Raw genomic sequence first — 18,839 nt, forward strand, 5'->3', positions numbered from 1 at the left:
CTGCCATCTCTTCTCGCATAAGCTCGACGAACATCTGCTCCTCCTCTTCGTCTGAGTCCATGGCCGGCGAGGCAAATGGACGAACACCTGACGGGCGTGGCCGAGGCTAGCTGAGACGCGAACGACGAGGCGTAGGCCGTCGTCGAAAAACAGGCAGGCGGAGGAGCGGGCAGATCGCCGTCGTCGAAAGACGGCGGAATATAGGAAGGTGGGAATGAGGGACGGTGGAATCTGGGCAACAAGCCGGCGGGGTGGTGCCGGCGGCGAGAGAAATACGAGGGGTGGGGGGGATTTTGACCGATGTGGTGGTGGGGTTCGTGTGTCCAGTCGCCGACAGATCGAGCCCTTCCCCGCTTTTCACTCGTCCGGACTCCCCGATAGCTCCCCGGGGAACCGGGGATGGCGTGGGCTCGCCGGATGGATGAAGGGCCAAATCCGGACGAAAACGAGGAACCGGGGGCGCGACTGGACCGAATTTCACTGTCCGGATGGGAAAAACGTCGCACGGGGGCCTCGTCGGGGAGACGAGTGGAGATGCTCTGGCCGCCCTGTCTTCATCTTCACCGCATTCACCCCTATCCTCCCAAGACTCACGTAGCAAGTATCAAGTATCCACCCAATTCGTCTACTTGTTCCTGCCGCCCCCGCTCGGCCGCTGTCGGCAACTCAGGCCACGGACAAGTGCTTGTCGCCTCGTCGACATTCAAGTGGCGCGGCACGCTGACTTCGTGTGGGACTTTCGGGGGTGGACTACGGCGCACGGCGGCTTGATGTAGGCCAGATACGTTCAACACGAGCTCGTGCGGGGCTTGCTATTCAGATCCATTCATTCTAGGGAACTTCCTATTTTAGATGTCGCTGATGCCGTATTGTCTGATCCCTCTTTTGCTGCTTCGTTTCCGTGATCAGGTCCGTCCATCAAACGGGAAATTTTACAATTTGCCATACTTTTCTTTGCACTTCTATCATTTGCTATTTTCTGTGGTCATGTGGCAAATAATAGACAATTTAAAGAAAAGTATGACAAATCATAAAATATTCCCCATCAAACGCCCTGGCATCCACTCATTGTTGTCATTGAACCGGCCAGGCAACCACTGCTAGGTGCAACGGTGGTCATTGTTCCAGTCAATCTGATGAACTAGTCATTTATGATGCACTAGATGACCCGCTGCGCTATCGCGCAGGCATAATCAAGTCAAAATTTAAACCATAAGGATCAACTTATTGTAGACTCGGAGCGGAGCTCTGCCCCTATCGCCGCCACTATGGTGAAAGGAGGGCTGCTGGGTTGGCTGGCCATCCAGGTTGAGCTCCATTAGAATCCAACGGCATGCACTGGAGGAAATGTCCTCGACATCACCTTTGCCCTCCTTTGGCTACTCCTTCTGCCCCTATTCGACGGTTCCTTCCGCCTCTCCTACGTCCTCCTCTTCTTCTTCCGACCCCTTAGACCCACCCAATATCCTTACTGTTAGGGGTGTGGACCGAACATATATTAAGCAAACAAAAGAACATTTATTTGATACAAGCGAAAGAAATATTAAATAGAATAGCAAACATTTATCAAGCAAAGTAACAAAATAGATGTCGATTTTATACATATACATTCTACCATTTTTCTTACTCAGTGAATAGTGGTGGCAGCAGGTACAAACTAATTTATACATAAATAAAGTAGACCAGCAATATCATAGGTACAAAACATTACTTAAGGATACTACTACCATAGGTACATTATAGAACTCAAATGATGGTACTTATGTATGCATTCTCTCAAAATGTTCTCAAATTTATAATGGAACATTTAAAACCCTTCTGGAACGATTCTGCAGGAATTTGCTAATCATCCGCTTCCATATTAACACCTGTGTTGTAGCATTCCATCACTGTGAATGGCCCAAACTCTTCTACCTCTGGATCCATCACCAGTTAACAAAAGGCTGGAGCTACATACAATAATAGTTGAAGGAACAAATCTTTTTTGGTGGGTCCAAATAACACTTCTATACTCCTTGACGTCTGCTGACGATCCTGGATGGTAACCATCTGTATCAAACATGCCGAAAGGGCTAAGCAAATCTTCAAGCAGGTAAACAAGCAACTATATCCATCAACTTAGGGAGATGGTTTGAGAAGGTGTCCCTTTAGCCCAGCATAAACTGACAGTAACATGTGTATCTAAACCAGAAGTCATGTTCTAACCACTATAATATGTAATTCTATAGACAAAGAAATATGAAATACAAAACTAAGATATTTCATCTCAAATATATGCTAAAACAATTCAAATAGTCAACATGATTTATAGTGCGCCTTGGCGCACGATCCCGTGAATCCCGTGTATAAGCGAGAAACTGTTAATAATCTTTTTATGTATTACACATCGTTGCGAACCACGGTAAATTATAAACATAGAAACAAACCAACCAGGAAATAGGAGAAATATGTATTATAGCAATTAACAATTGTTTGTCTGTGCGATAGCAACAAAAGCATGGAAGCAATGTTTAAACAATCATCTACATATTGCATCGCCGCAACATGGTCTTTAAATATCACAACAAAAAATAAAATGTAAATCTAATTAGGGTTTGCATCACCAAGATCTAAAACCGCTGCAAATGAAAAGATAAATGAACCAACTAAATTAGAGTTAAACGCAAGAGACAACAAAAGTAGAAGACTAATTCATGTTAAATGCAATAAAGTTGCACTCATGTTTGGTGACGAATTTGATAAAAATAATCCTTTTTCATCTTCTCCATTTTTTCTAGGACGGCACCCACATAATTAAGCCTAAATCCTAGGTCTTTAAAGTTAAGAAGATTGCCTAAATCCTAGGTCTTTAAAGTTAAGAAGATTGTTCCAAATTTTGTCAACGTGGTCTTGTCCACCAAAGTGGTTAAGATAAATGATATGAAGCACTTATCCCGTGAAGCTTCAGCCGTTGTTTATTTTGTATAAGGACAATAAAAAATAAGTGCTAATATGATAATTCATTTCTTAGGCTTTACAAAACGATGTCGCTAGGATGAAACTGGATGAAGCACAAGATAGGGATAATAACATTTACATAATCTGTCTCTGGACATTGTCGCAACATGGTCTTCAGAGGCTACGACTCAAAGGAACCATGGATGTAATATGTGCTTTCACCACCAAAAATGAAACACCGCTACAAAGGAAACGTGGTGGTAATAGGTGCTCGCACCATAAAAACGTCGACATAAATGAGAAGATAAATTAATAAGCTGGTAAAAGCAAGGCGGATGAAATAAATTTTATGAAAATGTACCACAGTTGTAGATTCTTCTTATATGCGAAACAATGACAACTCAAGTGGAAAATCCGTTAACTATGAAAAGGCAATCTTAATAAACAAAAGCTAGCTTTAACCAGTTTAGAATATATGGAAATATGGTTTTTTTCTTTCCGAGACAAAGAAACCGAGATGATCTTGAACGACAGGTATTGGTTTCTTTATTTTACATTTTTTTGGCATTTCAAGAATAAAGGAACTAAAGCATTCAACAAGGACATCTAAACATTCTTATGAATAATTGGACAACCCACCAGGCCCAAAATTTACAAATGTCTGTCTCCTAGGCTAGGCATGAGTCTACTAAAAGCTAGCTGCACACGGACAATACCCGCACAACTCAACAAAAGTAACACAATAATCTGCATAGTCATGGACATGGCAACATAGGAGAAACATCCAGGAAGAATTGGATAGCACAAAGACCGAATTTCCTATAAAATCAGAGGTATATCATGTTATTATTGTGTTAGCCAAGAACAAAAGAAGCATAAATTGTGTAAATAGATATTTATATGATACTACTACCATATTAAGAGGCCTACATCAGATACCATTGTAGAAAATAAGACATGATCATTTGCATTTCAAATGGGTGGTAAAGCATATTATCAATTGTCATTAGTACACTACTGATAATTTATTATGTTTAAAGAATCCAGTACCAATAAACAGTTCGTAAGCATACCATGCATGCACATTCAAAATAAAAATAAGAGTAACATAAAACATGAATGAGAACCTGGCTTAGTCGGACAACTTTCAAGAATTTAATAGGACTCATATATGGCTACAGCCTAAGTGGAGAAGTGTAGTTCATGTCAATTTCAACAGTGTAGTCAAGTAAATATCATTTTGCATCAGCATCATGCAAATATATTTCATATTTCAACTGAGAAAGGACCAAAAAAGCTATCAAATAGTGTTAGATGATTTTTCAAATTTCATATCTCTAGTTTAACAGTTCAAATTCGAGAAGCAAAGGCATGCACTTACAGTAAAATATACAGACCGGTCTAAAAGGGTGTTAGATGATTTTTCAAATGCTAGACCTGCATCGAAAGTACAGATATGTCCCCACACATGGATACTCATGGTTCGCCTAATTCTGTAGCTAATTCTCTTTTTGGAGAATCCTTTCACTAAATTTCGAGAGTGGCACAGGGAGCAGCGAAGTGCATATACATTTTTATTTTGCTCTCTCTGATTTACTTCATGCAGTTCTATCATGCCATATTTTCTGGTACACTCAACATCTCTATGGAAGGGAATTTGATCACAGACCTTCTAAAAATCATCAATTGGTAATTGCAAACCACCAATCCGCCATGTAGAGAATAACCCAACAGGAAATATCAGAGCGTGAAGTCAATTGGTATATTCAGTAAGGCGTGAAAATTTACTGATAATAAACAGAGCTAAAATGATAATAACTTCATCAAACCATGAAGTAAAATCAAAGCAAAATAATGCAAGAAATATACACACACACCCCCTTGTCATTTGCTAAACTATTGAATTGTACGCTCAGGCTGTAGCTAACCTTATCATTCAACTAAACAGATATTAGCACCATGAGGTAGTTCTAATGTACCTGAAGATGAACTTTGGAATAGCGAAAAGAGATTTTATACCTGCAAATTTTGAGAAAGAATATGAGCTGCAGAGAAGTGTTCATCAGCTCCAACAATATATGGAGAAACAAAGGGTGACCAAAACACCCAGTACCTGTGTTTCATCAAATGGCAGTGGGCATTAGAGATGTCCCGGTGCTACTGGTCACTTTTCATCGAATAAAACAATCCACAGCGAAATTTTGCACCAAGGTAAATAACTTTCAATGTAAAACTAACTCAAATAGTCACAGAACCCATCGTAATAACATACTTTATTTTATAGGAATAAATCTTCTTCTGGTAATTGTTTCACAAAAATAGAATGCAGAAAAAACTTGAATAGAACATAACCATCTCTCTTTCTTTGGTTAGTTAGAAGTAACCTCACCCTGAATACTGAAGTAATACATCTAGAATGCACGAATAACATAGTGAGAAGGACTGGAAACATGCATAGCTCAATTTTGAATCATCGTGGGGAAAATAATTCGTTAAGCATATTATATATATAAGAAGGTTCCCTTTTTTCTCTAGCCGAAATTGTGTCACTTATACACTAACCACAATTTATTCATCTCCTGTGAAAGTCTACATTTATTTAGTTCCCTAGATCTATCTCAAAGTCTCACATTAACATGACACTACCTACTGCCACGGTCTGATGACACTATAACTGAAACCGTGTGAGCTCATATGCCCATAATCTGAGAAGAGCATGAACAACTGTCCATGAACACCTGATGAAAAATGATACTTGGATTAATAACTCCATTTCCTCATTCACAGCACAAGGCAAATATATAATAGCAAAAATAGTCCATTCCTCACTGGACTCTTTTGGCTGCATCAAAGTTGTACACAAGAACTACATTAGTAACTCTATACAGAACTCGTACATAATCTAGAAGGCTACACTATTATGAGTAAACAGAGGAACCAACTATGAGAAAATATGATCCATGGCTATCCAGGAACATACACATGGTTATCCAAGAAAACGAACCTCGGAGAAAATATGAAGGATGCACTTTAGTGTTCAAAGGGTAACCAATTTAGAGTAAAGCTGCGGACAGTAATGCACATGACGATCTGTTAATCATCTCAAAGAAGAAATGCTCGATGCTCCATCCAACCTCTGCATGGCAGTAAGGTGAAATTAATATTGATGTCATGATAAAGCTTTCCAAAATATTTGAGCATAAAAAATAGTTGCAAGATTATATAAGCAATATTTGAGACCGAACCGGCCAGGAAATGTTATGACGAAGAGGCATGTGGTGAACAAAAATCTAAACTAAACATGCTGAAAATATCAATGGCCAGAAACTCACAGAAATATTTTTACTCACAAATATATTTCTACCTATCTTGCTTCGAAGCCATATCCTAGAACCATCTTGGCTGAAATCTAACTGGAAACACGGTGAAGGAACTATGAAGAGACCATACTAATTTTGAAATAGTATACGACTAAATGCTTTCATGGAAGTGAGATGATTAATTCACCAAAGGCAAGTTTGAACTTTATACAGAGCTATATAGAACTTGGTTTTAGCTATCAATTCTCGTAGCTTATAATTTGTTAGACAAAATCCTCCATAACCAAAGAAATTTGCACTTTGGCCACACTCTCTTGAAATAAACAACCCCAGCCATGGACACAACTTGAAAATATGAGATCAAAATAGGATAATTATTTCAAATAGAAAAATGAAACTAAACAAAGCCCACTGTATATCAACGTTGATCTATGTACAGATAAAAATAAGATAAAAGAAGGTAGGGCATGGCCAATGCTCCACCGTGGACAGTCGCCCCAGCTGCCATGTAGGTTCGGATAGTCCAAATCAGCTCTACCTAATACATGTAGAGTAAAGTGGTCTCCTGCAGGAGATCCCGCTTCCTCACAGCCAAAAGGTGAAGAGATGGGAGAAAGTGAGGAGAGAGAGGAGAGAGTATGAGCCGGTGGAGAAGAAAAGAGATACAGAAAGGTGGTTTGGGTCATACTGTGGGGGTCCATTTCAGGGATACTTTGGACCATTTGTGTATGATGTGTACTGCGTCGTATTTTTTCTCCTTACGTGGAAGACTTGAGGCAGTAGGTAGGTACTGCCTCCGTTGTACATGCCCGTAGTGCTAAGAAAATGAATGGAGCGTATCATAGATGCACTGATCATATGAAGTCCAACCAGTCTCACGTTAAATGACAGATGCATTTAAGCTATGTGAACCTATGAATCATAAGGGATTAATAATAGACAAAAAAAGGTTGTGACTAAAAGCACAGGTGCAGAACTTTGTTTCCCATGGGTCCAGGTTGTTCAGCAACTCTCTTACGCGGAAGGTCACCTCTGTTGCGAGTCGTGACAAAGGTTTTAGCGCCTGTGGAAATCCACTGAATTCTTGTGAAGTCATCACCCAGCCTTTGCAAAGAGAAAGGAAGAGTGAATACATGGATGAATGGGTAAAGCCGTGGACCAAAGAAAAAATGAAGCATAATAAAAATTGCATATAACATAAACCTACCTCCACCGAGAATCTCATCATCTACATTGAGGTACCATCACCAAACAGAACCTCCACTGAGAATCTCATCATCTACACGGTACACACGAGGATAGGGTAATAAGAGCATATTTGTTTTGTTTACACCATCACTAACAAGAACTCGATAGATGTATCAAGAAGGCAATGCGTATATTGTCCAAAAAAAGACTCACTGTTGTAAGATTTAAGAACACCAACAGAGATCCCAACAACAGAAAATCTCTGGCCATTATCATACATAAGTTTATTGTTGAATTCAATATCGCTTTGTCCCCAAAGCACAAGTTTGAGATCAACATTCGTGCATTTTTTGTTGGTTTCCCCCATCATTATGCACAAACATTAGCCCACGAAAAGAATTTAAGGCGAGAATAAGTGAACACAAGAACATGGCCTGTTATCTCTCAGAGCATTGACCCTCTTTGCAGTGTCGGAGGTATTCGTGCTCATGAGAACATGTGTTGATTCAGAATCACCGACATTCTGACCTATAACATCTGCAAAAAGAAGACCGTGAGGTTATATCCAACCGGAAAATAAGGGCTGACATGAGTATTGCACAATAAGGGTGAGCAGATTAGTCATTTAATCTAGAGCCCACTTGACCCAGCACAAACAACTCTGGCATAGATCCTGAAACAAAGCATCATCTGTAAAGTTTTGATATCTTAAATGGATAAACATGGAGGGATATTCTACAACCTATTATTTGGGGGCACAAAGGTAGTAGTTACTAATTCCTCTTCCAATCAGGTTTGTAAGCATGGATGAACTTAGTTTATTTATTCCATCTTATCTCACACAACACACTAAGAAACAGATACTTAGAAGGAAACAACATTAAATATGTCAGCAAATAATCTCCAAAAACCTACTTGACAAGGTAGTTCTGAAGAATTGTATCACACTCAACCTACTACCCAAATTCGGTACGAACCTTCTCTGTGGACCTCATAGTTGATGAATGCACTATGTTAGTCTATATCAAGGGCCTTAGCAGAAAACCAAGCCGGTCCAAACCTACCCACATGGCCACATAAGCAAAAACCTGAAAAATGGAATAGTATCATACAAGGTACTTATCTTGTGACGGATCAAAATGTCATCTTGTAGCAGATTGGATCAGATAATATACAGTAAGGGCGACAAACAAACATACTGTCCCATTACAGCCATTTCAATGTGTGTAATTAAACTTGCCAAGCTCAAACTTTAGCTACACAAAATTGTAAAGATTGAACCCACCTTTCTGCCAGATTTATTAATACCAGAAGGCACCTCCAATTCTTCTGTTACCACATTATCAATGGAATTTCCAGCCTTTTTATTCTTCACTCTATCAGACTTCCAGTGGCCAACATGACCAGCTTCTACCTAGAGTAGAAGGGAGAGGTCCGCCCATTAAATCAAACAGTTCCATTCCCAAATCAACTAAATACTGCTATTAGCAAAGAAAGTATGGAGAAAATTCTTTTGCAATGTAACATCTCGAATAACCAACCCTCTTTAAGTAAGGTAAGCAGAAGAAAATGCCAACCCATTTTGGGCTGAATCATGTCAGCTTAACCTCCTTGGTAAGCAGGGATCAGGGGACCACCATCAGCATGAATTCCGCGATCTGCAGATCGATCTTCACCTTGCACAGCAACTTTGAGTGCTGCACATAGCTGAATCCATGGAGCGGTGGACATGGGAAGGTAGCTTGGGAAAGAACTGTGAAATGCACATGACAGGACAGGATTTAGAGACTCCATTGGCATTGCAGGAACACATATATACAAAGAAACATAAACTCAGATGTACTACCTCATAAGCCTCACGGGTCTGCCCAAAGTACACTGTTTCCACCCTGAGAGAACACCACGACTGATCAAAAAGCTCAAAGACCTTGCTGCTTGGCTGATGGATCGACACGATCACTGTTCGACTGTCCCTCACCACTCCATGCAGCGTCTTCACGACGTAGAACATTGAAGCACTGCACAGTATTGCGATACATTAGTTAGTACTTTAACACATGGTAGCTACTGAAACTGATATAATCACATAGAACCATAAAAAAGTCAATTTCTTCTTCAAATTGTATCTTGATTGCTGAACCGGATAGAGAACAAATTGTGTACATATATGATATTCACATTCCAATTATCTTACTTGCACGATCTAGTAGTACAGGAAAAATCATTTCAGACAACTGAACTGAAAATGTATGACTGTAATTGGGAAGATACATCCAAGCAATTTACAAGAATATGAACAGAAGTGCCCCTCGAGATATCATATGATTTCTTCACCATTACCTAATTCATCAATTCAGTACTCTTAATCTTACACGACTTCCAACATAATTCATTTGGAACCACCAAAGCCAACATAAAGCATGTACAATGGCTCCTGAATAGAGTACAACCTGGAAAAGAAACCAATTTAGGCGGATGCACCATGAGAATTTCAAAAAAGCAGTACATATTGTATACAACACAGATCAACGGAATATACGCAAAGAAATAATTAATCTAGCATATACTGAAACAGACCTAAGCAGTGCTAGAATAAAAAATTACATAAAATGCAGGAACAAACTTGATTGTATCGAGAGATAACCTAGTTCTCCTTCATGAAACTCTTCCGTGAGATTTTTCCACTTCTTTTCTTTCCCAGATTTTCACACATGGTGTTTAGAGATGCACCATCATCTTCAAGCAATCGACTTCATTGCAATATTCCTACTATCCTTGTAGTGTTTTGATCTGATGCTTGGGAGGTCTGAGCCTCATGATGTCCTTCAGTAGAAGCTACTGACCAACTAAGAATGCTTCATACACAAAACCTCACCGACCTGCACAACAAGGTACTAATCAACCTAATAATGTCCCAAAATTACTGAATCCAGATGTGCATAACAAAGAACCAAACCAAATGAAGAAGACCCACCGAGAAAGGGGAGGACGGCAGGGGAGGCAGCCAAGGTCTATGTAGAGTCCCACATCCTGCAGCGGCATATCCATGAATTAGGCACCTAAGATCTACAACACGTTCAAGGACCCACAGAAGACTATGAGGATGGAGGATGGATTCCTTACCACGTGCACTTCATGGCCATTCACCAGATTCCTGGATCTCGTGTAGAAGACAGCGGACAACGACGAGTAAGGGCATGGCTGAGGGAGCACGGCTGCCACTGGTCGGCCTGCCCCCAGCACCCCCGTACCCAAAGCCACCCAAAGAGCCGCTCGTCGCTGCTCCTCCACCAGCGAGGAGCAGCGTCGCCCCTCGCTGCTCCTCCACCTCCGACGCTGGGTAGGTAGAGGGAGAGAGATGCGACGGTGGCGGCTCGGGATCTCGGCGCTGCCTTCCATCGCTGCTGCCGCGTCTAGGCGTCCCATCGCTCGGTGCGCGCTGCAGGCCGCCGCCGCTTCCAACCGCGGCGTCCTCCCTGCCGGCGGCGGCTCCCGCATCCAGCCGCCTCCGGCCCGTCTCTGGTCTCGCTCGGCGCATCTGGTCGCCGCCGCCTGCCCAGTTTGCTGCCGCTCCGTTCCATTCCGACGGAGGTCGCCGATTGGGATGATGAGAGGAGGCGGCTGATTGGGGGAGGAGAGGAGGCGGCTGATTCGGGCGAGGAGAGGAGGCGGGGATTGGGGACGAGGAGCGCAAAGCGACGGATTGGGTGTCTAGGTTTTCACCACGCGTTGAGAAGGAAGGTGACGCAGACCGGCGCCTTTGCCTGGCACTGACCGCTGGACCCCGCACGTATTTGGTCCTACAAGTCATGGACTCTCTTGGAAGCTGAACGAGTGGAAAAAGAACGACTGGATCCAACGGCTGGAGTGAAAAGTGGGTGGAGAATTTTACTGTGGCGAGGTGAACGAGCGACCAGGATTCATTTGCCCCCTTCAGACCCCCTGGTTGAGAGGGTAGTCTAGGATCATTTATAGGAGAAATGTCTAATGCTTTTCGTTGTCGTACTTGCTCGCCTGCAAATATGTTCTTTTACTTGCACTAGATGACCGGTTGCGCTATCGCGCAAATGGCAGAATCAAATCAAAATTTAAAGCATAAGTTTAGCTTATTTTAGTATAAACAACTTCTCTCTCCATCATCCCCCAATTCGACGCCTCCTTCCACTCCTCCTACATCGTCCTCTTCCTCTTCCAACCCCTTACGCAGCTATTGTAAGTCGAATTTTGGTTAGTTTTTGCAACAATTGCAATTAACCCGAGCGAGGCAACAAAACAAATACAAACAAAGAATAATTGTACCGCAGTTCACAAGAACAACTTAAGGCCCCATGTTTCTGTAGGTAAGCACCCGCCAAAAGAAACGCAGGGGGAAATTCGAGGGCCAGTACCTACAAGCCTGATCCATGGTGTTATATATGACCTTAGTTCTAAGGAAGCATTTGTGTTTTCATAGACCACTCTCTTCGATTCATATGAAGTGTCAACCAGTTTGTAAGAGCTAGAGTGAATCAGCGATATCTACTATGGATCATAGTAAGTATTTTGAAGGTACATTATTTAGATGAATAGCAAGGAAATACCCAGAAATAATGTAAATTTTAAGCATCAATAATACTATATTGCAAGTAAAGTGACAATAATGTCATCATAAAGCTCTACTGCACAGTATACCAGATTACAATGAACCAAACAATAGAGATGTCTTAGATTATTAGTAAGCTACACGATAAAACGACTTCAGGTAATCGATCGCTTAATCTTCTGCCAGGCTGTCTAGAGAGCGACATCATCACCACCCTTCCAATAGTAATTCAGAACATATCATGATTGCAAAACGACATCAGAAGTGGTCATCCGGTTCAACTACAAATAAGGATGCTTTCAGTGCCCCGGATCTTTATTTTCTTGTACTCAAAACAGCAACCAATCAGCAAAATTATGCATAGCGAGACATGATTTCAAGATTCATTAACTACTATCCTAGTGATACCAGCAATCATTAATTCATAAAGTAATAGAGCTTATCAGCTCCATCAACATCTCAACCTACCTGGGCATTTAGTTGCTACTGGCTAGCTGATTTAAGCTCTAATTTTACAAAAAAAGGGAGGATTATATGCAAGTAAATGCAGCATTCCTCAACATGGCGAATCATATGCTACACACTTGGAGGGTAACTTGGAGGGGAACTGCACCTTGCTCAGAGTTCCACAGCTATGAAATAAAACATGCTTGGGTCATCATTATCTTTGTCAAATCCATTAACATAACAAAGCATAGCTACTATGAATTTTCTACAGGGAACATAATCAACTATGGATGTGAGTGTGAAGCTCACCGGAAATCACATGGTAAAGTAAACAAGTGTACTGTGTTGTGAATAAGTGTAAATCAAACGGTGGTGAAGTAGACAAATAAATGTGGTTTATCTACGGAAAATACAACATGTTGTGTATCATAAATGCAAGGGCTGCAAAGGAAAATATACATGCATCTATTTCTGTAGTATTTCAAACAGTGCCAGATAATTTAAGCATCACCTCAATTAAATGACAAAAAGAAACAAGTACACTAATTGATCATTTTCCTTTGTAGCACTACACAACATGAAGAAATAAGCAAGCCGAGGTGTTATACAGCACACTACCCAACATGAAGAAAATAGAAATTTTTGTAATGCCAACATACCACATCCATGGCAGCTGGCCAAATGCATTCCAAACAAGATGCATACTGGTTCCCCTTGCTCTCGCGGGCTCTTATGTATTTTCTGGTCTGAAAAATCTTTCATAACAACATTCGTTTTTTCTACTAAAATCTGTACGCTGGAAAAATTAGCTAATGCCGCGGAGGTACCGGTCATCAGCGGACACAAAGTTGGCTGACGCATATAACACATGCAGAGATTGAGTATCCTAGAAAACCTATATCGAGTGAACAAAAGGTAGATTAAAGACCTTGGCATAATCAGTCATACACAATCAGGTCTTAAAAGGATGTTTAAGGTGGCTTGTGGAGCTAGATGCAACACAGAATCATGTTAAAAGCCCCACTCACTAATTCCGACTCTGATTATTGCATAGCAAGCACACCTATAAACATAATTAAATTGTGATATACTGACAGAGCAAATACCATGTGCTCTTGTTGTTGCCGAACTGGGTTGCGACACCTTTGAAAAACTGAGTACTTGTTGTTCATGAGTAAAAAGGAACAATATTATTTGTATCCGTATTAAGCCACCTACAGCACATGTAACATCCTAAAAGCAACAAATTAGCTGGCATGCCAAGTGGTGTGCACTTGGTGTCCATTAATGGTCCTGTTTGGCAATAAGAGCTCTATAATAGTAGCTCATGCATACATAGTAGAGTGTAAATATTATTTTCTTAATGAGAATGGATGTGCAGGGACTCATATACAGCTTCTGGCATAAATAAAACTTCTTGCACATCACCGGGAAAATGAAGCATAAAAAACTATAAACTAAAATAAGAAGTAAATAACAGACAAGCAGCTACTCGACTACTCGAGAACACACTAAAATTTAATTTTGTACCAAATTCTAGCATATTAAACACTTGTTACCAAAATCATCAAGCTCAGAGAGTAATATATTTTTCTGAAGAAATGCAGAATAGAAAAGAAGAGCCCGAGACATACCGGGCTTGGCTTTCAAATAAGCGTAAAATCAATTGGCCACTTGCAAAAAAATATCTTTCACGACCAATATATGAGAACCAAACTCCAAAAGTTGCCCAAATCAATTCTCAGAACCAGGATCGACACTACCTGTACAAAATTCAGATTGCAAAGATATTAACACGATGAAATAACGGTGCTGAAGAAGTATTTTAGGTAGAAAAAACTGCAGCAAAATCACTGCACCTCCTCCCAACACAATGAAACCTAATGCAGGACAACATGAACCATTGGAACCCATCAAACAGCCTCATGTATGCCTCATTTGATGTAAGTTTGAACCATTTCAGGCAACCTATCATCATAATGGGCAGAGGCCTATCAAACTATTAGATTTTTAGATAAACCACTATCTATCGTAAAAATCCCAGATTATTTAAGCATCACCTCAATTAAAATGACAGCAAGAAACAAGTAAACTAATTGATCATTTTTTAATCTTATTGCATGCAGGGAAGAAACTTCGCGTGAACACTTCTAAATAGGTAGTGCAAGTTAAAGGGCGTCATCTACAATCAGACCAAACAAATCTATGGCATAACTAAACAAGAACATGATTTCAGTTCAATGTCTTCCCGATTATGATTTCATTCAGCACAGCTTTGAATGATCTTGTATGTGTATGGCCCCTTCTATTTTCATTCCTAATCTTTCCAAACCTGAATTGTATGATTGCTGCATATCATATCATCTTGAGCAGATGGACATAGTTCTCACAAAAAGCATATCGACAGCTAATTCACCTCAAAACTGTGGAAATTTTTATATGTTCCGATTATATGAATCAAAATCTTAATACAAACAAAGGGGACTGCAAAGATAAGTTTCTTTTTTAATAAAATTCAGTTTTTACACAATTCAGGTTCCAATTATATGCCCCGCAAAAAAAGGTTCCAATTATATGTAACACTTCAAGACAGCTAGTTCACTTCAAATCTTGAAATCAAGACTGTAGAATTTCTGAATTTTTATATTTTTTCTAGTGGCTATCAACCAGTTAAATCTATAGGAAAGCAAAAGAATAAAGTGAACCAGTGTCTCAGGTTGCCTAATTATTTTAGTCCACAAAGTTGTCTCAGGATGCTTTCATAATGAACCAGAAACTTAGATGAAAGCAAGAATACAATAGAGTTGTACATGCCTTCATGGGAAACAAAGAAACCAGGTTTAGGAGGAGCTCACATGGTGTTTAGGCAGATAAGAAAAGTAACATTCTTTTGGCAAATAAGCTCAAGTTAAGCATCTCCTAAGCTCCTAGCCACTTTAATTTAAGACAGACTAACTCAAAATAGATGGCATATTGTACCAAAACAAAAGGATAAGGAAAGCAAAACATACTATTGAAATAAGCAGAACTACATCAAGAAAACAAACATGAATGTATTGTATTGTAAACTAAAACGTACCTTGCTACATTGTGCATGTCAGCCTCAACCTTGAATATGTACCTCCAACTGAGCACCTGATACCTTCATAGCACCGAATGGACAATTCCAAGATCATAGGTCGTTCTCTGAAACCCATAATACCAGGCACGTGTTCAAATAAATGGGACTTGAAGTTCATAGAGCAGAGAATAATTTAATTATGATGATTCCTTCTAGTGGTGGTTCAAATAATGTTATAAACTAAAGAATATGTGCATTGACCTCGTCAAGTAAGATCATAAATTAAAGAGTATGCGCTAAAAGGCCCGAAGGATCAGTGGATATGCTGAGACAAAGTAAGGCACTTAAAGCAACTCGTACAAAATGGATCAGTGGATTCAACATTCCTTTGTTGCTTGCGTCGCAGGCCGCGTCGTCCTGATTTCGAGTGAGCAGCCACACTCAACCCGGGAGGTGGTGTATAGCTACGCCTACTCCGACGCCAGCTCCACCTTCACAGGATCCAAGCCCTACACAGAGAAATACCAAATCAGGTCCTATATAGTACCAGCAACTCAAAATCTTCAGAGTAATTCAGAGAGTAAAAAAGTTGCCCCATCATTGGATAAATGGAAGAAGAGATGCATCTTAGATTCTCAAATACATGATTGTAAGTGGTCAGTTTCTCTATTCATGTTATTTACATTTTGGATCATACCAGAAGAAAAAGGTATCCTATATGCCTGATTGATAGCCTCCGAATATAATTCACAGTACATAATTGCCCAAATAAGCTTACCAGAACCAGGATGGACACTACTTTACAAAATTGAGATTACAAAGACATGGGAAGACAAATCACTGCAGGCTAGACTGTATATCAATTGCTACAACCTGAAAAAAAAAGAGGGAAATATATGCGACAAATATATATGATCATCAGGTTCAGATGCATAGTTGAAGCAATTTATTGCTGAATCAAAAAGACTATAAAATAGATTAGAGGTTCTGTATGCATCACCCAACCAAAGGTACCAGCAGCTAAACAAAACAATATTAACTTGGACCATTTCAACCAAATACATAAATAGTTTATGCAGGAGTGATGGATAACAATATACAAAATCATATTAACAGGAACACCAATCATTTCTGCCCGAGTTAATAAAAAGCACCTTCAATAACATATCATTGATTCCCTTTGGTGGTAAATACAACGTTAGCACCAGCCTTGAGAACCTTCTCCACTTGCTCCTTTGTTATTCAGCTTCTCTACGGAAAAAATACATAGTAGATCAGATAGAAGCGTAGTTGAGTTCTAACAAACGAGGCAGCTACAAACTGAACCGTCAGAACTTTACACCTCTAGTTACCTGAGATCAGATTTGCCGTCTTGCTCATTATTAGGAGTCACTTCATGAACACCATCAGCGACATACTGCTTCTTGAGAGACCTCTACATAGAGCATATCCAACCAATATTGAGGGTGTCAGGCGATGGCGGTACGGCTGCCGTTGCGCTCGCCAAGTAGGCAGACTTGAAAAATGTGTTTCTCCATGTCATGGTCACCTTTTCTTGTGTTGTCATTCATATTCTTTTTGACCAATACTTTCCCAACACGATCAAACCAATTGCTTACCTGTAAAATATTACTTGCTTACCTTTTCTCGTCAGTAGATACAAATCTGAGAACAACAAACAAATAACTAAATAAGTAAATTCAGCAGAGACGTGCAGACTGGTTATATCACAGATGTTGATGTTATACAAAGGAGGACATGGAGAATAACTTACCGCTGCCTTTTCCCAAATTCCTTGGGAATTTTAGAAAAGAATACTATATTAGCCAAGCAAATTTCACCAATCGTTAGTTGATACTGCATTAGCAGCCCAACGTGTACCATCATCTGCATCACAATATGTAGTTTACAATTACCTGACACTCCCACAGCACCGAATGTTGTCTGTTGTCACCGACAGTGCAAGGATCTCCTACCAACCAAACCCAAACAAGGTCTTAGCTCAGCATCTGCAAAGCATCCAAGTAAAATAAAAACGTCAGCACATATATTTTGTAGCAGAAGGGTAAATTTGAATCATATGGGGCAGCTTATATATCGTAAATAAGCTGTCAAGTCGGTGAAAGAAGATATCAATGGTACATAGAGTAACTAAATTCAACTAAGGTATAAACTAAATCTTACATTGAGTCAGGCAATATAAATATTCATCAAAAATAAGTAAGTTATATGCTAACTTTTAAGTAAACATTGTGTAGTTCAAATAACTGAGCTTGTCCAGAAATTAGCATGTCCCTAATAATTAAACTATAGTGTGCATATATATTCGTCAGTGACATAGAACATATATTCTTCAGTTGGCATATAACAAATCACGAGAGCATGTTGTTTAAGTTCACTGTATAGACATGTAACAACAAACATATGAGGCGTACTTGTACTCTGAAGTCACAATGTCTCAACTACTGACCTACCACATCAAGGAAGAGCCAGGGTACTTGTGCCATCTTCGCATGAAATGTTACAAAACTAAAAACAAATTGTGAAATGGAAAAAAAATCTAGGACAAAATGCTAACGACTTACATAAATTGATCTTTTGTGGAAAGAAAAGAATCGAAAAGGCAATCCGCAACAATATGAGACCAATCAAGAAATATATCTATTGCAGTTTTGCCTACAGTAAAAACATAAGTGAAAAAAATACAGCACCATGTATTAAGAGTAAACAATATATTTCCCACAGCCGAATTAGCTATAGTGTATAAGCTCCAGACGTGAATAGCACTTCGCTGATCTACAGTCTAAATATAGTTGCACCTCTTACAGATAAATAATGCTTTACAGCCCCTCGCAAAAAAAAAATAATGCTTTACAGAAAAAAAAAACAAGCGGACAACAAAATTCAGAAACATTAAATAGATAAACTCATGAAAGAACAATTAAGAAAAGAAGGTTACCTTGGATCAGCTCATGTACTTGGACACCTAGGGAACTAATATGCATCACCCTCATTTCCACCACTCGTTGAATGTTATGCACCATCAATGGTCAGTTATCACTCAATACATGATAAGCACCGTAATTCTGAAACGCTCTCTCTGCGACACGCCCTAAAAAGACCACCAATCGAAGTATCAGACACATTGAACAAATTGGCAAACCATGTGCATCCGTGTAAACATTAGAGCGGCTTATAAAGTTATAATGATACCATGACAAGGTAGAATCAGTCTGTCCACCTCAAAGATCATATAGAGCCGTGTCATTCGACTTGTCGTGGATGGTCCTAATGCTGCATAAAA

General features: G+C 39.9%; 2 long non-coding RNA genes across 7 annotated transcripts; both read right to left on the bottom strand.

The window, feature by feature from the left end:
* Positions 1–1,595: 1,595 nt before the first annotated feature.
* Positions 1,596–11,134, bottom strand: LOC127300319 (uncharacterized). Of its 6 annotated transcripts, none has more exons than XR_007851116.2 (14): positions 10,569–11,134; positions 10,420–10,475; positions 10,090–10,324; positions 9,786–9,895; positions 9,292–9,463; positions 8,987–9,198; positions 8,731–8,859; positions 8,423–8,533; positions 7,659–7,982; positions 7,465–7,536; positions 7,235–7,361; positions 5,051–6,073; positions 4,917–4,956; positions 1,596–2,049 (listed from the first exon to the last, which is right to left on the bottom strand). It is a non-coding gene; the product is annotated as an uncharacterized lncRNA (long non-coding RNA). The 6 variants fall into 6 exon arrangements; XR_007851115.2 differs by lacking the exon at positions 1,596–2,049 and having other exon boundaries at positions 3,410–4,956; positions 5,051–5,779; positions 5,942–6,073; positions 10,569–11,132; XR_011745138.1 differs by lacking the exons at positions 1,596–2,049; positions 4,917–4,956 and adding an exon at positions 3,410–3,756 and having other exon boundaries at positions 4,957–6,073.
* A 4,434-nt stretch (positions 11,135–15,568) lies between these two features.
* Positions 15,569–18,638, bottom strand: LOC127304873 (uncharacterized). Its single transcript, XR_007853568.2, has 5 exons — positions 18,495–18,638; positions 17,310–17,544; positions 16,888–17,200; positions 16,690–16,786; positions 15,569–16,044 (listed from the first exon to the last, which is right to left on the bottom strand). It is a non-coding gene; the product is annotated as an uncharacterized lncRNA (long non-coding RNA).
* Between the last annotated feature and the right edge of the window lie 201 nt (positions 18,639–18,839).

The sequence above is a fragment of the Lolium perenne genome, chromosome 5 (assembly GCF_019359855.2).
Source record: "Lolium perenne isolate Kyuss_39 chromosome 5, Kyuss_2.0, whole genome shotgun sequence".
Classification (NCBI taxonomy): Eukaryota; Viridiplantae; Streptophyta; class Magnoliopsida; order Poales; family Poaceae; genus Lolium; species Lolium perenne.